Below are 25621 nucleotides of genomic sequence, written 5' to 3'. Positions count from 1 at the left end.
GGTTCAGTGGCCTAACTGCATTATTGTGTGCAGTTCAATGACCTATTTGACCCTTATTCCTTTTTATTAATGACTTAATGTATATAGAAACAACATTATCAACCTATTATAAAATGAATGATGATGTACATAGAGTTCAAAAATTATGAACATAGAGTTCTATAATTATGAACATAGAGTTGTGTAATTCTGAATATAGAGTTTAATAATTGTGAATATGAATTTCAAAAATTATGAACATAGAGTTCAGTAATTATAAACATAGAGTTCTGTAATTGTGAATATAGAGTTCAATAATTGTGAATATGAAATTCAAAAATTATGAACATAGAATTGTGTCCACCTTGCAAGGTGGACATGGTTCCACGGCATAACAATTGCATTTAATTTATGATTTTTAGACATTACAACTTATGTTTATAGACATATAGAATAAATATTAAAATAAATTTCACTTTTAGTCCACTGACTATTATACATGAATCACATTTGGTCTTTGACTATTAAAATTTTGGCACAAGTGTCAAATAGGCCCATCTACTACTGCGAAATGCTCAATTCCCACCACGAACTAAATTAAGTGTCAAATAGGCCTATCTACCAGCTAAATTTGTTCAATTAACTTTTTTTTACAGGTTACCAACACGCCGGTTACCTATTTATTAATTATTAAAAAATAAATAAATAAAATAAAATAATTAAAAATAATAATAATAATAATAATAATAATATCAGCCACCGGCTGTCCGGTGAGGACAGCCGGTGGCTGCCCATCACAGACAGCCGGACAGATACGGCTGTCCAACTGAGGTCCAGATCTGGACCTCAAAGGGCCTGGAACGAGGGCGGGCGCAGCCCTCGTTCCCAACGGCCATGGATGACCATGGCCGTCCCCAGACAGCCATGGCCGTCTAAAAAAAAATTCGCCGTCCATGGCCGTTTGGAACGAGGACGGGGGCTCGTTCCAGGCCCTTTGAGGTCCAGATCTGGACCTCAATTGGACAGCCGGTGACTGATATTATTATTATTATTATTATTTTTAATAATTAATAAATAGGTAACCTGTAAAAAAAGCTAATTGAACAACTTTAGCTTGTAGATGGTCCTATTTGACACTTAATTTTGTTCGTGGTGGAGATTGAGCACTTCGCAGTAGTAGATGGACCTATTTGACACTTGTGCCTAAAATTTTTTAATTAGGTGCATGACTATGTAATTTGTATCACGTACATTTGATCTTGCCATTCAATTTTTGAAGATGTGGAAGTATTATTTATTGTTATTTACGATTAAATGTTTCATTTTGACGGATATATTATACACACGATTCCGACTCGGGGTAGCATCACGGACCCGGAGTACCAAGGTGGAGCCCAAGCCACCTCGCACCTTGGCCCAAGACACCTCTACCCAAGGCACCTCGCACCTCAGCCTAAGGCACCTTGCACCTCGGCCCAAGACACTTTGGGGTGCCTTGACCCGAGCTACTTGGTGGTGGGCTCGGGTGGAGTAGCTCGGGTCATAATGAGCTCGGTTTTGCCCGAGCTCGGCGGACGTTAACCCGACCCGGTCTCGCCCGAGCGCGGTCAACGCGGAGATCCAGCTACCCCCCGATTTAGGGGGAGGCGGTTGGGGGGTTTAGCTTGTATAAAAGCCCCCATCCTTGCCCTAACAAGGCACGTTCATTTGACACATCTTATCATTTTCCTACATACTTTGTACCGAATCAAACGTTGTAATAGGGCCTATTCACGGCATATAAACACGATATACAGTCTTCACGGCCTTTACGACGTCGTTTCGTCCATTTATTATTTATCTTTTATTTACATTCTTATCCGGGTTTAATAATTCGGGCCACCCCGGGTTAATTAAATCCATCATTGGTGCTCTTGTTGAGAGCTGCTGTACCAACTCAAGCATGTTCTATATTAAGTGGTCTACCGCGACCAACTACCATGGCGAGATCGAGATCCAACTCTCGCCACACCAACGGTTCCCGCGGCACCCAGCTCGTCGCAGCCGGGAACGGCCCCAACGGGGACCCCAGCCTCCAACCGACCGCCTCTGTCCGGTTGGGGGGAGACATGAGGGATCGTCTCACCAACCACCGCAGCGGTGGTGCACCACCTCCCGCCGCCCCCATTCTGAACCTAACCCTCATCCAAGAGGGGGTGGCGGTGTGACAATCCAAAATTTAATTTTATAAATCCGATTTTAAGAAATTCCAAAATAGCCATTTTTCACTCTATAAAAATTTTTGAGGTAAAATTAGTGTTTGAATAACTTATTTTGAGTTACATTTTAAATGAATTCAACACCAGAACTTATTTTAAATTTAAAATCCTAGATTTTCGGGTACATTGTGTACCAAGTTTTTGATCCAAAAGTCAATCTGAGTGAAATCGGAAAGGAACTTGTGAAATCTGAACCAGATGTTTTAATTAGGACTATCTTTTAGAAAATCTATTTTGACCCCAAGTTATTCAAAAATCATCTTTCTAGACTATGGTCCATGATGCAAAGTGAACCCTACAATTTTATTTTACATTTTTACCCCCAAACCCTGAGTATAAGAGATGGTTTTTTTCCTTGTGCACTATTCATTCCAAAAAAATATGCAGCTCTTTCTCGTGTCTCTCTCTACACCTCCCTATCATCTTCATCTTCTTCATCTTGAAAGCTCCTTTTCTCCAAGCCTTAGTCTAAGATTTGGTAAGCCTCCCCCTCTCTTCTTCCATTCCATTCTCTATATTTAGTTGTTAAGATGATGTATTTATGTGGGTTTGTTTGTTGTGCTTGTGAGTGGAAATGGTGAAGTTGTTGCTATGTTTTGGTTTGGAGAAGGAAGATGAAGGGTGAAGAAGAAGAGCTTAGAAATGGTTTTGGCTAGAACAAGGAAGCTTGAGGTATAACCCATGGATTCCCAAATCTATTACTTAACCCTAAGCTATGTGATTTCATGGTTCATGTGTATAGATATTTATATATTGGATGTTTAGAATGGTAAGATGTTTATTGTTTGATGCTTAAAATGTTGAATTTTGGTGTTGTGATGCTATGTATTATAGTATGGATATTTGGTGAGTCCCAGGATCGATTTTACCTGGAGTTGTTTGGGGGAAAGTTAAAGCACCGTGAGTCCCGAGATTGATTCCCAGGGCTGAGAATCCTTTAACAATTTTAGTTATTGAGGTGTTATGCTTTGGAAAATTATTTACAATAAGATTTGAACCCCAAACCCCTTGATTTATAATTAAAGTCTTTTCCACGTGAGCACCTTCAACTTTTAGGATATTATCGTGGTTTATATAAGATATTATTTGGGCTTGAAGGATTATTTATATATAAAAGTATTCTCATAAGAAAATCGTAAATATGTTGAGAAGGATTTTGAACTACCAAAAGCTATGATTTGTCAAGAAAGTTCTATTTCAAGAATTATATATATGAGTATATATGTTTTGGGGAAATGTTATACTTGATTTTGAGAATATATACATATATAACTATATATGAGGTGTATATTTGATTATAAAGATATTTGAAGCTTATGATATCTTTTACCTAAAGCTACTTAGTTATTGACATCGTATATTTTGGGAAATACTGTGTATCCCTAGAAAGATTTTACTAAGAACTTTTGATCTATAAAGTGTATAACCCCATGGACTCCCAGCTTAGTTTTGGCTCTGTGAAGCCTCTGTGAAATAGTTAGAAATGAGTAGAAATGCTAGAATGTTGTGTGTTTGAGCTATTGGATGTCTTGTTGATGTTGTATGATGTGCTGTGATTGTTTTGGAGGTGGTCTATTGTCTGGTTTCGCTATACAGGTGAAGAAGGAGCCACTGGTGCACCTCTCAGTCTGCACTAGTGGAAGCTACGGGCCTAGCCAACGGCCCACGAGGGGAGCCGTGGCTAGACGGCCCTAGGCCACCGCTGGATGGCTCCAGGCGGCGGAGCTTCCCTAGCCCTGCCACTAGGACCGTTGATGGCTACCTGTGCAGTGGCCGGGCCCTTGTGACTCAGCTACGTGTCGTTTCGGACCGGGTGTCACAGGCCCTTGTGGCTCGGTACCTTGGGGCCGTCATGACGCACGTTTGGCCTTTGATTTCGTTGAGTTTGGATTAGAAATGAGCATGTTATGATAGAAATTATGATGAAATGTTCTACAATAATGCTAATATGAGTTCATCAGACTTGCACTGCCTATATATGGGATTTGCTTGTTATTATCTTCCTGATGCTATTTGAGTATTATATACAGAAGCATGAACATTTTGTGAATGAGAGTTGTTAGAAAAGCATGACTAGAGCGTGTATTATGTTCAATGGGAATTGTAGTCTGTTTTGATAGTAGAAATGTACAGAGTATGTTATTTTTCAATCCAAGCATGATTGTGTGTTCTTTGAGAGTTCACAGTGATATATAGAATTGGTGCATGTGTACAGAAAATTAGATTCCAAGCATATCATGTTTTATAAGTGCATAAATGGCCAACGTGAGCCTAAGTATTATTTTTCAAAATTCATGAGCATGTGGTATGTCATTACCTTGTTGCATTGAGAAGTTGTTGAGACGTGACATGCATAAGTTTGGTGCATGAGATATATATATATAATTTGTTGATGTAAGCTTAAGAAGGGAGTGTTCCCTTGAGGTTTCAAGAAATACTTATAGCCTAGTGGTTAAGGCTTTAGTCTTGTTAGTGAGAGGTGTAACACCCGGTATTTTCCTAAATTAAATTATAACCCCGATAATAAATATTTTTAATAAAAATATTTATATAGCTATTATTTTGAAACGGGCTCGGGTCTATGAAGTATGGTGAACCAATATTTTTGTGCCCAAATGTTTTAAGTCCAAAGATGATTTTTAGCCTAAAAGTTTAGTTGTTACCCTAAGCCTAAAATATAAGTATTTGTTATATTAGTTTTGTAAGCCCAAAATATATATGTATGTATAAATAGATATATATATGTCGGGAAGTCGGTACTCATGTACTCGGTGGTCTCGAAGGCTAAATGAGCGGAATCCACATGTGATGAAGTATCTGGCTGACCTATAATTGGTGTGCTCGGGTTGAGCGCTATTATTTATATTTTCCTTTTAGTACTCATCATATGGGCTCGAGTAACCCTAGTCGAGCAATCGGGTCGGGACCGAACAAAGCAGGATGCGCGTAGAAGATAACATTGTAGTCGACGATAATGGGTTTCGGGTCGGGGTGAACGTGAATGGGGTCGGGAAGTGTGCCTTATGGCGTATGAAAAGTGTCTATTAGAATGCTATTGCCAAGCATCACATTAAGCTAACCTAAGTAAGATGTTGCAATCTTAGTTTGTCTTTGGCTAACCTAAGTAAGATGTTGCAATCCTAGTTTGGCTTTGGGTTTCATATCTTTCTCACATAAAAAGTGTCCATTAGATGTTGTGCGTGATGCAACTATCGTTCTTGCATTCTAAACCATTTTTTTTCTGTCTCACATAAAAAGTGTCCATTAGATGTTGTGCGTGATGCAACTATCCTTCTCGCATTCTAAATAATTTTTTTTGTCTCAACCATCTCACACAATGCACTGTTCTCTTTTTCATCATTTGAGGTAGGGATGTCAACGAGGCGGGGTGGGGGCGGGGGACATACCCCCCATCCCCGTCCCCGACTTTTTTCCCATTCCCCGTCCCCATCCCCATCCCCGCCGGGGAATGAAAAATTCCCCCCATCCCCATCCCCACGGGAATTATTCGGGGACGGGGAATCCCCACCCCGTTAACAAGTTATAAAAAAAATAAAAATTAAACATTAAAAAACATTTAAATAAATAATGCATATATATTCATCCCCAACTCAAAGTTGTATTCAATATTTTACAATTAAACATTGTATTTAAATATGCATGACATACAATGACAAGAATACTTCTAAAATTATATATATTGTATACAAAGTACTACATTTGTGTGTGTTGTGTGGCAATATATATATATATATATATATATATATATATATATATATATATATATATATATATATATATATATATATATATATATATATAATATCGGGGACGGGGCGGGGCGGGGAGAGTACTCCCCATCCCCGCCCCCGTCTCCGGCGGGGAATTCAAAATTGCCCCCATCCCCATCCCCGATCCCCTATTTCTGTTCCCATCCCCGTCCCCGTAGGGGCGGGGAATCAGGTTCCCCGTCGGGTGCGGGTTCAATTGACATCCCTAATTTGAGGAAGTTCATCTTTTGCTTCTAAAGCAACTGTGCCTAATGGACTGTCAGGACTGAATCCCTGCAATTCAAATGGTTGACTACTCAACATCATTTGAGTTTGCCTTTCCATCATTCTTATCTGTAAGAAATAAGGTTGGAAATACCCAATAATAATCTTACAAAAAAGGATTATTATTTTAAGGAAATTTTGGGAAGGACAAAAGGATGATTTGGGTCGGTGGTTAGTACGAGTCGAGTGAAAAACTCTTTCCTTAAAACCTTCCAAAAGATAAAACGTAATACGGTTCAATACTACAGATGGTGAAGAAAAGGGTAGAAGGAGAATTTCGAAACCAAACTAACAATAATACCTTGTCAAGCTCATTTTTTAGGATTCAATTTTTACACACCTTTGCACAAGAAAGAGCCTCTATGCTATACAATTCAATAAGTCTTAAAAAGGCTCTTGTATAGATAGTGGTGCAAACCCACTTCCCAAACCAATGTGGGACAAAAGTTACCTTTTTCCTTCATTTTCCAACTCAAATGAGTCTACTTTGATATTTTATGAGCTTATACTCCAGTATTAGCAGTTTTTGTTTAGCTTGTGCAGTTACTCATGAGTGGGTAACTGTGTGGTAACACTTCCCCTCAGTTTATGATTTGGATTCTATCCTAGTTTATTGTAATCCTTTGTTTAATCTTATTTAAATTGCTTATTTTATGCGCTCTAGAGTTTAGAAAGGGGGTGTTGCATCACGTGCCTCCATGCGCCGGCACGTGGTCACCGGAGCTCCGGTCAGCGGCGACGCGTGGAGGCTCGTTGGTCGCTCCGCTTCCTCCGGCGACATCGCCTCCTTGTGCCGATCAATGGCCACTGGGCTCTGATACCATGTTAAGAAATAATACTATCTATTATTTATCTTACTCCTTTTCTCTTAATACACTGACATATATATATATATATATATATATATATATATATATATATATATATATATATATATATATATATATATATATATATATAACCAAGGAAACTATTACATGTCTCTTCACATCTTATGTCTTTCTATTTAACATGCCTTTTCATTTCTAACAGTGTCTTTGGGTTTCATATCCTTCTCACATGAAAAGTGTCCATTAGATGCAACTATCCTTCTCGCATTCTAAACCATTTATTTTTTGTCTCAACCTGTTAAAAAGGAAAAAGAATAATCATATGAACAATTGCAGGAATTAGCTGATTCATCATATCATAGTAAATAATAGATGAGATATTACAGCTCATTTACAGCCTTAAAATTTATTCTGTTTCCTTGAATAACCAAATGTATTCACCTATAAATTCCTGTATCATCTTTCATTGTAAATCATCAAAAACATATACAATTCTTCTTTTTCAATGCTTGTTATCATGGTATCAGAGCAGTGTGTATGGTTCTAGGACCAAACTGCTCAATACTACTCTCATCATCTACCTATTCATATTCCTTCAAATTCTATTGTCAAGCCGCCATGTCCGAAGACGGTAGCTCGACACATACAACAGGCATCAACAGTGATGACCTGACAACCCAGCTTGCAAACCTCATAAAAAATGGCCTCAATTCCCAGAACCAAAACCAAAAACAAAACATTTCTGATAGCCTCAAAATCAGCCTCAAATGAAACAGTCAAAATTATGTCCTATGGGCTCGAATGATTCGAATTGCCATTGGGGGGAAATCAAAAACACTTTTAAGCCACCTATCCGGAAATCCAGCCCCGCCAGATCCAAAAGATGAGAAATATGAGCAATGGGAACAAGATGATTTAGTGGTGTTCTCATGGCTTATACAGAACATCGAACCGGCTTTAGCCAGTAACCTTACTGAGTTTCCCACAGCAAAATCTCTATGGGATACACTCGTAGTTACATATAGCAGTGGAAAAGACAAGTTGCAGACGTTTGATTTACACGTCAAGGCAAATGAAATCAAGTAGAATAGTGCACCCCTTGAAGATTTCTGGATTTTAATGCAAGAAATTTGGGGAGAGATCGAACGAAGAAACCCAAACCCCATGACATGTGCAGCTGATATCGCAACCTACAACAAATTGAGGGCAGAACAGAAGTTATTCCAGTTTCTCAATGCCATAGACCGACAGTATGACCCGATAAAATGGAAAATACTTCGGTGGGATCCACTGCCTTCAGCTGAAGGTGCCTACGCCGCTGTTCGGAAAGAAACTACTCACCAGAATATTCTTGGAGCAGTCTTTGCTATTACTTCATCACAGCAAGGGGTAGCGGCCAGTTTAACGGTAACAGGGCCAAGTGAAGCCGGAGGCTTATGACTCATCTCAAAGGGGCAGCGTCGGTCAGACTAGACAGGGAAGACGAACGGGTCATCATCCCGACCAGATAAATCACAGTTAAAATGCAGTCATTGTGGTATGTCAAAACACACCAAAGAACAATGCTTCAAAATAGTCGGGTACCCTGAATGGTGGAATGACGGACACAAACAAAGTGAAAAAACCAGTAAATCAAATGGGGGAAGGGCAGCCGCCGCCGTGGGCAACAATGATGCTACCATCAACATTAGTGACGGCCAAGGAAACACCAGAGAAGGAGGATTCGGTGGTATGGCAGCGGTAAAGAGGGACGATGAAACAGGTAAGGGTTTGGAGATTTTTCCTCAAGCCCTTTCCATTTTGAATCCTAAATATTTTTCTCAAAGGTCTTTAAAATTGGTAGAAAATACCCTTGAAAACACAACTGAGGAATTTATTGGGAGGGGCTATTTAAAAACAATTAAAACAGCCCCAAATGTGTTGGAAAGGCAAATATGGCTCAAAATTATTGTGGAAAGCAGGATAAATCATGGATTCTTGATTGTGGTGCTACCGACACAATGACATTTGAATTTTCGGATATTATCTCATCGTCTAAAATAAAACAAAAAAAAAAAAAAAACACACACACACACACACACATCCAAGCGGCTAATGGAGAAATAATGCATGTTGAAGGGGGAGGAACTATTGAAATTTCACCAACCATGAAACTTTCCAACTGCCTTTATGTTCCCTCGTTATCACATAAATTGCTATCAATCAGTCATGTGACAAAGGAGCTCAACTGCATGGTTCTAATGCATCTTACTTTTTGTGTCTTACAGGATATCAGGACAGGGGTGATCATTGGGCGTGGCACTGAACGCCAAGGGTTGTACTACGTGGACGAAGTGACTCAACGAGGTACTGTGATGCTGGCTCATCAAACTATAGATCGTGAAGCCTGGTTATGGCATAGGAGACTTGGACCATCTAATGTGTATTTACATATTTTATTCCCAAAATTATTTCCCTCCAATAGTATGTCAAAATGTGAGACGTGTGTGTTAGCTAAAAGCCATAGACAAACCTTTAAACCAAATAACACAAGGGTTGATTTACCTTTTTCATTGATCCACTCTGATGTTTGGGGTCCGGCTTCGATTATTGGGGGACAAAACTTTCTTTTTTTCTTAATATTTGTGGATGATTGCACTCGAATGACCTGGGTTTACTTCCTGAAACACAAGTCAGAAGTTTTTGATAAATTCACCATGTTCTATGCCATGATTCAAACCCAGTTCCAAAAGAATATTCAATTTTTTTGATCTGATAATGGAGGGGAATTTGTTAACACCCATATGCAACAATTTTTTCAAACCAAGGGGATAATTCATCAAACTACTTGCCCACATACTCCAGAACAGAATGGTTTCGTTGAACGAAAAAATCGTATTCTGTTAGAAACATGGTTGCAGTAGGCGCTAGGCGCTAGTCGGGCGCCCGGACAACGCCTAGCGCCTAGGCGACGCTAGGCGGGCGCAAAAAAAATAGTGGTAGACTTGCAATTTGACAATTTTAATGAGGTTGTTTTCAACATTTAATCAAATAACACATCTAAATAAATAAATTAATGATAATTCATAAGTCATAACATCAAAACAATGGTTTTCAAAAAAAAAAAAAAATACATTAAGAAAATATTAAAAATTAAAAATACTCAAATATGAAATACTCAAATACTTCAATCATCCAAAAATTCAAAGTATCAAACTAGTCTACGCATGTATATATGTCATATTATATATATGTATGCGCGCGCGCGCACACACACACACACACACACACACACACACACACACACACACACACACACATATATATATATATATATATATATATATATATATATATATATATATATATATATATATATAATAAAAAAAATAGACCGAGCCGATCGGGTTAACTCGACCGAAATGGACGAGTTAACTCGACTAACTTAGACGCTAGGCGGTCAAATCGGCCGAATTAGGCGCTAGGCGGACGCCTAGGCGGTCGGTAACCTAGACGGGCGCCTAGGGGGGAAATCGCCACGGTCTAGAGACGCCTAGCGCCTAGGCAGGCACCTAGACCGATTTTTAGAACCCTGGTTAGAAATAACTCGGGCTCTTCTGATTGAGTCACGAGTTCCTAAATCTTTTTGGCCTGAAGCTATTGCCATAGCCACTTACCTTATCAATCGACTCCCAACTAACATCCTCAAACTAAAAACTCCATTACAAACTCTATCAGAATTTACCAAAGTACCGCCTGCTCTTACTTTTCAACCACGAATCTTTGGTTGTTCTGTTTTTGTCCATATACCCAAAACGAATCGAACCAAACTTGGCCCTTGTGCTGAGAAGTGTGTATTCGTTGGTTATGGAGTGAACCAAAAAGGTTACAGGTGTTATAATCCAAAGACACGTCAAATGTTCACCACCATGAACTGTGACTTTCTTGAAACTGAGTATTACTACAACTCCCAACACAGTGGTCAGGGGGAGAAGGGATGCTTAGACACACTGAGTTGGTTGAAATATGTTTCATCATCAGAGGAGATTAATCACAGTACCAAAGATGAGTCACTTGATACTCCCTCACAATCTGCGGAACCAATCGTTAGTGCCACTGAAAATGCTCCTCCCAACCTGATGCCTGAGGTGAGTAATACTCACTCTTCTAATGCTCACTCCCCTGAACATATTGAATCTTCTGGAAGTCCATTTATTTCTTTTGACCTTGGTGAGAAAACAACAGAACAGGTTGAACCAGTACGGGAAGAAATGGTAGAGCACGGTGAACTACCACAAGAAGAAACACCAGAAAGATATGTGTTACCTCCTAGGGCGAACAAAGGAATTCCACCTAAACGGTACTCTCAAGAAAAAGAGACTCGAGAATCAAAGAATCCAGTGACCAACATAGCCAAAGGAAACTTATCTAAAGAAGCTAGGGCTTTTGTTTCATCACTATATTCTGAAGAAACTCTAGCTACTGTGAAACAAGCCTTGGAATCAAAGAACTGGAAAGATGCAATGGAAACGGAGATGGAGGCATTGATGAAAAATGACACATGGGAGAAGTGTGCACTTCCGTTAAGAAAAAAACTGGTGGGATGTCGTTGGGTTTTTACTATCAAACATAATTCAGATGGGACTATTGAAAGGTATAAGGCTCGGTTAGTAGCTAAAGGTTACACTCAGACATATGGGATTGACTACTCAGAGACTTTCTCTCCAGTAGCCAAGATTGACACGATCCGAGTTCTTTTCTCGATAGCTGCAAATGAAGGATGTCCACTTTATCAGTTTGATGTAAAGAACGCTTTCCTGCATGGAGAATTAAAAGAATAAGTATATATGGAAGCACCTCCCAGATTTGCGGGAGACTTCAAGATAGGTGAAGTTTGCCGGTTAAAGAAATCTCTCTATGGGCTAAAACAGTCTCCCCGAGCTTGGTTTGGCAGATTTACTCTAGCAATGAAAAGATATGGATTTAAACAGAGTAACTCAGATCATACTCCGTTCCTCAAACGAAGAGGTAGTCTTGTAACCTGTCTGATTATATATGTTGATGACATGATCATTACAGGAAATGATAAGGAGGAAATGACAGAACTAAAGAAGAATTTGTTCACGGAATTCGAGATGAAGGACTTGGGAAGACTTAAGTACTTTATTGGAATAGAAGTACTAAGATCTAAACAAGGGATCTTTGTCTGTCAGAAAAATTATGTTCTAGATCTATTAGCCGAAACAGGAATGATTGATTGCAAACCTGCAGATACCCCAATGATGGTGAGTCATAGGCTTCAAATGGTGGAAGGAGCCGAGTTAGCAAACAAAGAAAGATATCAACGGCTAGTGGGAAAACTAATTTATCTCTCACATACTCGCCCAGACATAGCATACGTAGTAGGTGTTGTTAGTCAATTCATGCATCAACCCCAAGTAACACACATGGAAGCAGTGTGGAGGATTATTAGATATCTCAAGGGAACAACTGGCGATGGAGTTCTCTTCAAACCAAACGGGCATCTGAAAATCCTAGGGTATACGGATGCAGACTGGGCAGGAGATAAAGGAGATCGAAGATCAACATCAGGATATTTTACTCTGGTGGGTGGAAATCTGGTTACGTGGTGAAGCAAAAAAACAAAAAGTGGTTGCTCTATCTAGTGCAGAAGCTGAGTTCCGTGGGGTGGCAAGAGGCTTAGCAAAAATATTATGGATATGGAACTTCTAACTGAGATCGGTTTTCCCCCAACCGAAACTATCAAGATCATGTGTGATAATGAGGCAGCAATCCAAATCTCAGAAAACCCAGTACAACATGATCGTACAAAGCACGTAGAGGTTGATAGACACTTCATCAAAGAGAAGCTGGAAGCAAGGATAATAGAGTTACCATTTGTTCGATCTGAAGACCAATTAGCAGATATATTGACAAAAGTAGTTAATGGCAGGATTTTCAACAACTGTCTGGTCAAGTTAAGTATCGGAAATCCCACTACTCAACTTGAGGGGGAGTGTTAAAAAGGAAAAAGAATAACCATATGAGCAATTGCAAGGATTAGCTAATTCATCATATCATAGTAAATAATAGATGAGATATTACAACTCATTTACAGCCTTAAAATTTATTCTGTTTCCTTGAATAACCAAAAATATTCACCTATGAATTCATGTATCATCTTTCATTGTAAATCATCAAAAACATATACAATTTTTCTTTTTCAATGCTTGTTATCACAACCATCTCACACAATGCAATGCAATGCACTGCTCTTCTTTTTCATCATTGAGGAAGTTCATATTTTGCCTCTGAAGCAATTGTTCCTAATAGACTGAATCATATCCCTGCAATTCAAATGATTGACTACTTCTCAACATCATTTGAGTTTGCCTTTCCATCATTCTTATCAATTCCAAGTTCAATTCGGAACTGTACTGCTAGCTAATCCTGAGAAGATAACTCCAGTTCCCAACTCCACACAAACATTACTTGGTAGAAACTAGGGTGCAGATGAGTGAAAAAACATAGTTTAAAGCCAGAGAACAAAGGCCACCAACTAAATTTAATTTAATATTGAGTAAAATAAACAAGACATGAGGGAATAGAAAATTTAAGAAAGAAACCAAATGCTCAATTCCTGCTAGAAGGGCTGCACTAGCTTGTCTTCACATTTTGATGAAGTTGAACTTGAAATTTCGAGAAATCCTAGCATTTCCTCACTCAAGGAAATATGATCAATCCAAGCTACTGATTCATTCAATCAACAAATTCCCCTGCCCTGCCTACAACTGCAATCAATCATTAGATACTGCTGCCAACAACTACCAATAAACCAATACTCCTCTATCTGCAATGAAACTGCAGAACAGATTGCCTATTCTGCAAATTAAGCAACCTTCACCTTCATCATCACAAATCAGAGCTAAACTGGAAATGTAACATTCTCAAGTGTATAATTGAGGCTGCTTTGCAGCAGATTGTCCTGCAACTAAACTGGAAATGTAACTCCTCCAGTGTATGTTAAATTCACCTGCCATCCAACCCCTCATGAAACTGCAAACTAACACCACTTTACAATGGCTTAATTTGCTTCCATGCCCACTCACTCAATGTTATCCCTAACACCACTTGGTTTGCTCTCAGTTCACAGCCCAAAACTGCCTTTGAGCCAAATATCTCCCCTGCCGGACTGGATTTGGCTAAGCTGCTATATATTCAACAATATAGTATTAATAAAATGGATGTTGAATAATTAAGTAGTCAAAGCAACAAATTAAAACAACAATATAATGGTGGCAGATTAGAAGAAGAAATGATATATATATATATATATATATATATATTTTGAATGCAGAAGAAATGATATATATTAATTCAACTAATGCTAATATTGACAGTTAATTCAACTAACTGCAATTCCAACTTCAATTCGGAACTGAGAAGATAACTCCAGTTCCCAACTCCACACAATAAACATTATATTAATGTCAACCACTTGGTAGAAACTAGGCTGCAGATAAGTGAAAAAACATATATAGTTTAAAGCCATAGAACAAAGGCCACCAACTAAATATTGAGTAAAATAAACAAGACATGAAGGAATATAAAGATTTAAGAAAGAAACCAAATGCTCAGTTTCTGCTATAAGGGCTGCGCTAGCTTGTCTTCACATTCTGATGAAGTTGAACTTGAAATTTCAAGAAATCCTAGTCTTTCCTCACTCAAGGAAAGATGACAATATATGGAAAACAAAAGCTGAGAATTTGCAGCTAGATAACCAGGTTTATAAGACACAACGGATAAAACAAGTTATATGCATCCATTAAATGAGGCATGTATAGGATTTTACATTTGGCTCCAACCCGGTATTTTCCATCTCTTCTAGTAGCTTCTCAACTACATCAGGCTGCATCCTTCTGCTATATGTATCCATTAAAATGTTATAAGTGGCTGATGTGGGTGATATTCCTTTCATCTTCATCTCAGCCAACAGACCCTCGGCTTCTTCAATTTGGTTTGATTTACTATAAGCATCCATTATAGTATTATATACAACAATAGCATTTGAAGAGATCCCCCTTTTCTCCATTTCAGATTGGATAATTAGAGCTTCCCTCTTAAGCCCCTCATCACAAAATGATTTAACCAAAGCACCTACGGCTTAAAGACTCCACATGGCCCCTTTATTATTCAATTTCTCAAAGATCTGCCAAGCTTCCTTGGCAGTGCTTCCCATTTTCCTCATTACTGTAATAAGTATGGAACAGGTCACACGATCCGGTTCAACATTATTCGTTTGCATCATCTCATAGATTCCCCAGGCATCATTGTACCTATGACTAAAACAAGAGAAAGTCCAACTCAGTTTCTAGGGATATGATGGTCTAACTATAAGTCACTAGGTTAAAATGCCATATGCAAGAAACTGCTCAGCTGAGTGCTGATGTTACTTGCATTCCACAAATGCAAAGTTTTTGTTTAAATAAAATGTAGATAAATTAGTAAATGCAGCAAAAATATCACTAAGAAAACTAAATAAAAAATAATGGGATTTTGCGGTTTTTCCTAAGTTAACCGCATGACATAGTGCACAGCAGAAATGCAATAGAAATATTACCGACGAGAGCTCAAAAGCCCGGAAATAGCTTGTGATTTGGCAAGCTTCTGAATAGAAGTATTAACTCATTGCCCATCCCAGCCCTCCCAAGTATTGGAAACAGAACTGTACATGCCCGAGGTGTAAGGAGTGAAGGCTCATTCAACCTCATCCATTCAAAAAAGTATAGGCAGCCCTTGAGCAGACCCTTTTCTCCCAGAAGCCCCAACACCTCCACACATCTACATCTTCTTCTTCATCTTCTTCTTCTAGGATAAAATGAAGAAAAATAGAGGATGTTGAAGAGCCATTCACACATGCCTGCAAACACTACTTAAAATCATGACAATTTGGAAGATAGCATGAAGATAGAAGGTGATAAGTGAGGCACATTGGGGTCCTTTTCCATTTGTTCATTTTATAATTGTTTATACAAACAAAACCCAGAGATAAAATGCTCAAAAGTAAAGTCTGAAAACAAGCACTGAAGCAGTAATACGATAAAGATATTTTAACAAAACAACAGCTACAGGAATACAGCATACAGTGACACAGATCTACAGAAGAGCTTGCAAAAAGTCTAGATTTCAACATGTGATTTTATTTGTAGACGTGACCCGTAGTGTGTAGAGATTAAGGTTCAGTGTAGGAATTTTTTGTTAGACAAAAAATAGTTGTAGTGTTACCTCTGTGAACTAGCTCAAATCACCTTCATCTTTTTACTCTATCATCATACTGGAAATCCTATTCATTGGAATTTTCTTTTTCTACATAATATAAAAGTAAAGGCAGAGAGATCATTTCTTCACACACAAATCATCATTTCCATATATTTCCTCAAAAACCAATATGTCAAAGAGAAGTGCCATTGAACAAGAAATGTACCAGAGCATCCCCTCTTTTTCTAGCACCACCAATTTCTTCTATTTGCTTCAACTCTAGCATTTTTACTCCAATTTTGTGCTGAAACTACAAAATGAGAAAAATAACCATTTCAGCACACAAACAGTTGAAACGCATATTGAACTAAACACAAGACAAAGAAGACCTTTGCGATTGAAGCTCCGGACATGGGAGAAAACCTTGGCGCTAAAATTGCGACGCAACTGGCTGAACCAGAGAGCCGCGACCTTCGTTGCTGTCGTCGAGGATGGCTTCTGAGAAGAGAAAGGTTTGGGAGTCCATAGCCAAGGCCAAGAGCTTCCGTTGTTGGTTGTCACCACCTACAACCATTACCTTCTTCATATCCTGACGGAGCACCAGTCACAATCGAAGATAAGAGTTGGCTACACAAAGTCATATAATCCTGTTTCAACGTCTCAACCATAAAAATGCAATGTATTAGGTGAACTAAATGAATGGTTCAGAACAGAATGTTCAGCTTGAAAATTTTCAAAGTTTAGAAAATGAAAACTGAAATAGCCATAAACGAGTAAGAACTTAACATTGTTAAATTTTGCATTCCTCAACCTTCCCGGCCTGCAGAGAGATGATTGTTAAGTCTTTGTAGCATGCATCATACCAAGCAATTAAGGATATACATGAAAGAGTGAATGTCAGATATACGTGGTTTCAAAGTTGTGTGATTACAATATAATGCCTATCCAGGACATGCAACAATTAAATAATTAAAATCCAAATTGAAAGGAAAAATAAATTATTATAAGTGGCTAAGAATTGAAAATACCACTTCATCTATACATTAATATTCTGTCTTTACTACAGATGCATTTAAACAAATCCAGAAGCTGAAAATCCTTAGACTTAAATAAAAAGTATTAACAGATAGATAAAATGAGACACAGAAACAAGAATTTGATACATTAAGTGTGCAAAGCAAACCTTCATCATCTGCTCCAGAACAGAAAGTTTGATCACTCCCCTGTGGCAATTGGCAAATGTAAGTGAAAACATAAGAGCATTGCCAATTTTCCAATTCAACATTTAAAACCAAAAACTAATGTTTAAGAAATTTGAAGAAAAATGGCTCCACATTAATTTCCCTGTCCTAACAACAAATCCAATTTCAGACTTGTCCTCCCACGAGTTATACAATCTATTCAATCCAAGAAAACACCACTTTTAAGTTCATGTGCAGTGTAGCATTACAGCACAACCCAGAAACAGAGAGATCGTTCGTGTATCAAACCATAAAGCTAAGGTAGTGAGAGAATTGAGTAGACCCGACCAAGGTGCACGATATAACAATTGCAAAATTAATATCTAATTAACTCCAGCACTTGTTAGACCAAGGAGATCCACAGTTGGAGTCCCCTCAGCCTAACAATAACAGATTGCCTATTCTGCAAATTAAGCAACTTTCACCTTCATCATGGGCCATCAAGACTAGACTACACAGAAGCAGCCACATAACCCACTGCCACCAATCTCAGACCTTCACACTCAACTCATTTAAGCTACTACTCCACTTGCAAAACAACAATCTATCAGCCTTGACAACTCGATAACAAAATTGGAGACAACCAATTTTATTTTTTTTACAAACTCAGAATTAGTCTTAAGACATAGTATAAAAACATTCGTGGTCAATAAGCAGCCAATTTTCTGCATTATATTTCTTAGTAAAACATATATAGTGACAAAGACATAGTATAAAATAAAGTGCAGAGAGTTAAAGTCAGAGAACAATAAAAAGATGCAAACTGTTTAGCAACTAACTGTTGTCTCATTCTTCTATATATCAACAAGCTAAGAATTGTAAGCACAAGAATTACAAAATCATTAATTCTACCGTACCTATCAACAACTAAACTACTACTGTTGTCTCATTCTTCTATCAACAGGATTTGTAAGCACAACAAGTACAAAATCATTTCTCTATCAACAACTAAACTAAACTAAACTACTACTGTATTGTATGTAGTGTAAGCCATACACAACAAATTAAAACCCAATTGAAAAGAAACAAAAGCATCTATGGAACCGTACTCAATTTGGCTAAATGTGAGATTCTTAGAATCCCAATCACTCAGAGTGACTTCCCGGGGTTTCTCCATGACTTTTCCCAGAATTTGCAACGCCATTTTCTTCAAACCTATCTTCATAAAATGTTTCGAACCGTAAACCTGCTCAGCCAGACGCCGCAAATCAACAACTGTTGTCACCGCCAACCCGTGATCTCGGAGAAGCTTGTCGGCATCGTCTTGAACCCCAACGCCCACAAAGGTGAAGCGCGGATGAGCTAGAAAGGCAAAGAGAGAGCGGGGAATGTAATCCTTGTGCAAAAGTAGAAAAATCAAACATTTCTCACCAACGCAGAGCTGCAGTGTGGCGGCCGGATTTTGTTCCCCTTCTTCAAAGCAGGGGTGCCACTCAATGTCGAGGCCGACGACGACGGGGTGACTATGAAGGAAAGGAGAGTGATCGTAAAGAATGTGGTTGACCCATTCATCAACCTCGGCGGCTCTCTTTGTGACGGTGACCAAGAGATTGTTGCCGTGAAAGTGAACTTGGTGTAGCCCAAAGGAGTGGCTCTGGCGGAGGGAGTGGCACTCGCTGAGTCGGCGAAGCCTGGGTGGAATCATCCTTTGGAATTTCATTGAAGAATGAAGAATAAGCGATTCGAGTGAGAGTGCGATCGAAAGCGAAAGCTGGTTGAAGAAATTGAGTAAGTGTGAGGGAGCGCTGGATAGGGCGGTATATATATAAGTTTTTAATTACTTGGGAACAAAGTTTTTGATAACGGTAATATTTGGATTTAGGAAATTCAATAATTTGAATGTGCATGCAAGCTTGCTATTCTCCGTATTGGATCTTAGCTTTAGAAATTTATCAAGGCTGTGAAGTAAAAAGTTGAGGAAACAAGCACTATCCTACCAACTCTAGCATGATATATACCTGAAAATCAGAGTTCCCAGCCACTTAGATTATTTCTTAATTCTTGTTTATTTTTCTCAAATATTAGATATATTTTCATTTTTTACTTTTAAATCAATCTATAGGTACATAAAATCATTACTTTAGTGTAATATTTATATACATTAAGCTTTGGTTTTTATTAACATATAGAAACAACATTATCAACCTATTATAAAATGAATGAAAATACATATGATGTACATTCAGTTGGCAAATTATGTTGTAGAACCGTGTCCACCTTGCAAGGTGGACAAAATTCCAAAACTGTTCATAATTGTGAATATAAAGTTCAAAAATTATCAACATAGAGATCTATAATTATGAACATAGAGTTCTGTAATTGTGAATATAGAGTTCAATAATTGTGAATATGAAGTTCAAAAATTATGAACATAAAGTTCAATAATTATGAACATAGAAAGGTGGACACAGTTCCACAGAATAACAATTGCATTTAGTTTAGGATTTTTGGACATTACAACTTATGTTTATAGACATATAGAATAAATATTAAAATAAATTTCACTTTTAGTCCACTGACTATTATACATGAATCACATTTGGCCCTTGACTATTAAAATTTTATAATTAAGTGCATGATTATGTAATTTGTATCACGTACATTTGGTCCCGCCATCCAATTTTCTTGTCACTCTTTACCTTTAATTTGAATATTTGATTTGCTCTTTTATTGTCTAGGGGATGCAGACACTTACTTAAACCTTCTTTAAAAAAAAAGAGTCGATGGACTAAAAGAAATTTTAAACGCTCATAAGGGTCCATTTACGAGTCAGGGCCATAAAGGCCTAAATGAGATCCTAACAACGTCATGACTGTCCGGTTTGAAAGCAAACAACTGAGCGTCGTTTTACCCAGCTAACCACAAACACATTAGTGCCTAGTGCAGAGTTAACCACAGCACGTCAGATTATTCAGTAAGATATGGATTGATGTTTGAGCCCTCGCTTCACTAAAAAAAAGTAGGTTCCTCGTAAACTCCGTTAGCTAGGCGCCCATTTATAATTATATGATAAGGGCTAAGGTTCCCCTCCGCCCAGGCGCATAGAGTGTCCACATTTTTCTTTGTTCCGATTGAGTTCGCTTTGTTTGGGATGAACTCACAAAGACTCGATCCAAGGACTTCCCTCGTAGAGGTTGCAGGTGCCAATACAAATACCATGATTAGGAAACCCAAGGCCAATGCTCGCTTCGTTCCCGAACTATTGAGTTACGTGATCAAAGTCAAAGCCTAGAAAGCCACCAACCATCGATTCTCGTAGTAGGCTGGACCAAGATCCAGCCGAGAGATGGCAGTCTTTAGAAAAATCAGGTTGGGAAAGCAAGAGAACGCTTGGCGTTTTCTTATTTCGTTGAGTTGCAGGCGGATACGATCGGCATTGTACACAGGCTTTGCTGCGACGAGGATGCCTTTTCTAATCGAACAACGTTTTCGAACTCAACACCAACAGCGAAAATGCCGACATCTACTCAAACAAGAATGCTAAACTTAAGGAAGGATCTTTGTCAAAGATTCTGGTTTCAAACCCCGGTTCGAACATGAGGAGTACGCCATGCTAATGTGCCTTGGATGATCCACATGGAGTTTTTTTCTGGATCGCCGCTTCAAGTATTGGTCCCGTTGGACTTTTTATGTCCGGATTTGGATCAAATAACAAATATTCCTAATTACTTCTCTGATGCCAATGATCCTCGCAAGAAAGCAAGGTTCAGAGTGGGAATAAGATTCATCTGGACTTCGTTTCGGTTTATTCACTAATATGAAACTTAGCACTTGTTTTCTTATTGATTCCAAGGGCGGTGTCTCAGGGGCATCTCTTTAGCATCATAGCGCAAGGAGCTTACCCGATCTTTGACTAAGGATTTTTTTGAAAAACCCAAAACCTACCGGCTTTGACAGTGGCCGGACGCCATCAGAGTCGCAACTCTACCGCTAATATTGGAACACAGAGACCGGCTTTTGGGATCTTCTCTCCGGGGGAGTGTCTTTATTCCCTCTAAAGGGTGGCAGATATGTGTGGGGGATTTTTTTATATTTGATGAAATCTCAAAGAGTCCAACGATGGTGTGAAAACACTTCCAGATGTCGAATTCCAAAAACCAGCGAGAGGTTCCCCACTCTTCTTTGATCCGAGAAACAATAAAGAAAACCCCCTTAACAATCCCCGGTGGTCGGGATCAAAGCAGAGCTTTTGCGAACGAACACAAAGGTCAAAGGCTTTATTATTGAGAAAGTAAAAGGAGGTTCTTCAGTAGCCATCGCAGGTTTCATTACTTTTCTTCGCATCGATTGCGTAATGTTGGGCTAGCAACCCGACCGAAACAATCGCCTGGGGATCCAATCCATTCGGGGAACCCAAAAACGAAGTATTTTGATTGAGAATCAATGATAGATAGATTGGCGCTGTTAAGGTCACGCCGAACCTATCAATTTTTTTTTTTTTTTTTTTTTTTTGAGTTGGATGTCTTAGGCTGTCCTTATCCCAGCCAAACTCTCCTTTGCAAAGTGATGTGGCAAAGCCACATATACATTTTTTATTTTTTTTTTAATGAAATGGGTTTGCAAATTTGCAAACCCTGAAAAAGCTGCCGCGGCTGTACTGCGGCTGCCGCGGCAGCTTTTGTATATTTTTTTTTAAAATTTTATTTGATTTTTGTACTTTTTAATATTTTAATATAATTAATAATGTTATTTTAATATATTGGGCCCACTTTTGAAGATTGATTAGATTTGTAGGGATGTAGTGTGAATAGTAGATGATTTGCAAATGGGATGATGTGGAAGTGGGACCCATTTTTGAGAGTGGGAGATGTTTGCAGGGATAAGGACATCCTTAGATTCATTCAGACAGATTTTTTCTAACTCCGGATTTCCCTTTAGGTGGTCTAACAAGGCGTTAACCGCCAACTCAACCACTTCTTCGGCTTGTTATTTAAGTTAGTATTATTCAATCACAAAATATTAAATATTTGTTATATTTAACTAGTATTTTCACTCGTGCGATGCACGAAATGGATTAGCTATAATATTTTAAGAATATCTTGATTGATATATAATTATATAAATTACTAGTTTTTTATGCTCATTGCGCGATTGGGATAATGCCCAATATTTTTTTTTTTTAAATAAGTACTTTAAAGTATATCAAGGTAAGTACTTTAGCTCATTTTACATGTTAATCTAAACAATTAATTTTTTGAAATATTTTTTTTACCAACCGTTGATATAATTCGCTAGTCAAATCCGCTAACGCTAACCGCTAACTGCTGATTGTCAAACAAGGACATTGCGAGGTAGTTCTCACTTCAATTTGTTGTGTGATTTGAATACTCTCTTTGTCAACAAATCCCTCAAGTAATTATATGATTGACTTTATTAATTATATATATATTTTTTATTTTTTATGGTATTAATAAAATACTTGGTAAATAAATATATAGCATTATTTTGTATTATAACTTTGATATTTAATTAAAAAATAGTGCCCAAAAAAAGATAGTAGACAATGTAGTGAATATAATCAAATGATGAATTTGAATGTAAAGAATTTGTAAATTGGAGAAATATAAAGACAATATAAATAATAAAATTATTTCTCTAAATTAATTTATTGATAATGACTATTTTTTTTAATAAATACATTGTAGGGACAATGTAACAAATATAATCAATTGATGAATTTGAATGTAAAGAATTTTTATATTGGAGAAAAATAAAGACAATAACTAATGAAATTATTTCTCTTATTTAATTTATTGATAATGAATATTTTTTTTTTTTTTGAATAAAGACATTGTAGACACATAATTCTAAATTAAAGAAATGCATATGTATTATTTTTTGTTGTAGCTACTAAATTATTATCTACAAATTTAATAAGAGTCAATAATGTTAGGCCCATAACTGGAAAAAAAAATGTTGGTAGTAGTTGTTTCTTAAAATGAATGGTTAATATTAGGCAGAAGTGTCAAATAGGCTCATCTGCTCAATTCCCATCACGAATTAAAATATAGTCTAATTAGACACACTTACTTCCTAAAATTGTTTGATTAGTTTTTTTTACAGGTTGCCAATCAAATTGCTGAGATGTAATTTTATTAGAATAAAAGTGTATGGTGAGGTGGAAATTACTTCTTGACAGCAAGAACCCTTGTCCAAACCAAACAATCTTCATCTCGAAGTCCGAGAAGACGATAATCAAAACTCAACACTGACTCACTTGATGCCCAATCTGGCGGCTCATTCACACCATTATTGGAAGCTGGAAACCTTAATGTCTGCAAACTACACACCATTACATGAAGCTTGATGAAAATTACACATTAACGCCTCACTTTAACAATTCGTCGGAAAATTTAGAGAGAGAAAGCTTTAGCGGATACACGCACTCTCAAACATAGGAAAACCTACCCGTCTCTCTGGCTCTGCTTTCAGCATTGTAATCTGCGTTTCAGAGGAACTTGGAAATGATCGCGATTTATGCAGGATTGCTGCTGTTTAATCGATGAGAATTGCGAAGTTTTTGGACCAGAAATTACCGCTACATCCAGAAATTTCAATACATACTGGTACAAATATACAGTACCAGAAGAAGACCACCATCGAGAGAAATCACCTTTTGTTTTTCTTCTTCCCCAAAAACGCCTCCAGGAAACGGAGATTTGCACCCAATCATCTTCATCGCAGCGCGAATCTCAAGAGAATCAGAGAGCAAAACACCGTAATCATTCCTGTAATTATTGACAACGTTTGAGATCAATAGCGTTTGAGATCAACACCGTAATTGCCGACAACGTTTGAGATCAACACCGTAATCATTCATTAATACACCCCTGCTATCTCTTCCTGTAAATCGAACCAGCTGAAAACCAAGTCTTTGCACACACACACATACACCAGAAACAAGTAAAACTCATCTAAAAAGAGCAAAGAGAAGTGAAAACTTTCAGGCACGACATGAAATTTCAACTAAACAGATGATATTTCTAAGAATTTTGACAAAAATTTCAACCAAAGATTATAGAGAAATAAGATAATAATGTGCTCTGAGTTCTGACCTAGAATACAATGCGAAGAACAGAATGAAAACTGAGTCAATTTCGAGATCTTGGATTTGATGGAATTGCCGACAACATTTGAGATCTCAATAGCAGTGATGGGATGCGCCACCGGAATCTCGCCGCCGCCGTCCTCCTCTTCCTCCGAGTCGATGTGTTGCAAATTGTTTTTGTTATTTTTGTTGTTTTAATGACATGTAAGCAATGCCACCTAATCCTAATTTTGTTATTTTAATGCCATGTAAGCAATGCCACCTAATCCTAACCGGGCCAAGTCATCACAAAATCGGAGGTAACCTGCAAAAAATGCTAATTGAACAATTTTTAGATGTAAGTGTGTCTAATTACATTATATTTGAGATGATGGGGGAATTGAGCACTTTGAAGTAGTAGATGAGGCTATTTGACCCATCTGCCTTAATATTATTTTGAGTTTAGTAATTTTTAATGATTTTCCTTATTTACCATCTATTATATTATTTTCTTCCCTAAAATAACCCTAAATTCCGTTAGTATAAAATTTAGTAATGAAATATTCCGTTAACTATTTATTATTCTTAACATACTCATTAATTTATATAAGAAAGGTCTTAGGTTCGAACCTCATCCCAATTAGAGTTGACATAATTGTTAAACATATACTATGACTATGTTAAAATTAAATGTATTAAAAAATATATATAATATAAAATTTAATATAAACTTTGGTCAAATAATTAGCCCGACTAAATACATAGCATTCTACTTGAGCATAAAAGATTATAAATCAGGAACTTTAAAAATCATTTGATTTTCTTGAATTTTTTTTTTTTAAAAAAAAAAAAAACAAATTTAGGTTAAGTTTTTTTTAACGTTTAATTAATCTTCTTTTGATTATTTAGAACAAACTTAATATTTCAATTATGCTTTTGCAATATTGGAATGATTTAGGTCATTATGGTATTAATATTTTTTTGTATTTTTTTA

At 37.5% G+C, this 25621-nt stretch overlaps 1 long non-coding RNA gene across 1 annotated transcript; it reads right to left on the bottom strand.

Annotated features, from left to right (window-relative positions):
• Nucleotides 1–23695: 23695 nt before the first annotated feature.
• On the bottom strand, nt 23696–24778 carry LOC109180777. The gene is made up of 3 exons (XR_002054117.1): nt 24656–24778; nt 24408–24443; nt 23696–24328 (listed from the first exon to the last, which is right to left on the bottom strand). It is a non-coding gene; the product is annotated as an uncharacterized LOC109180777 (long non-coding RNA).
• Between the last annotated feature and the right edge of the window lie 843 nt (nt 24779–25621).

Source organism: Ipomoea nil, unplaced genomic scaffold, assembly GCF_001879475.1.
Source record: "Ipomoea nil cultivar Tokyo-kokei standard unplaced genomic scaffold, Asagao_1.1 scaffold1034, whole genome shotgun sequence".
NCBI lineage: Eukaryota > Viridiplantae > Streptophyta > Magnoliopsida > Solanales > Convolvulaceae > Ipomoea > Ipomoea nil.
The sequence above is the reverse complement of the archived record's forward strand: the minus strand, read 5'-3'. Positions and strand labels throughout refer to the sequence as shown.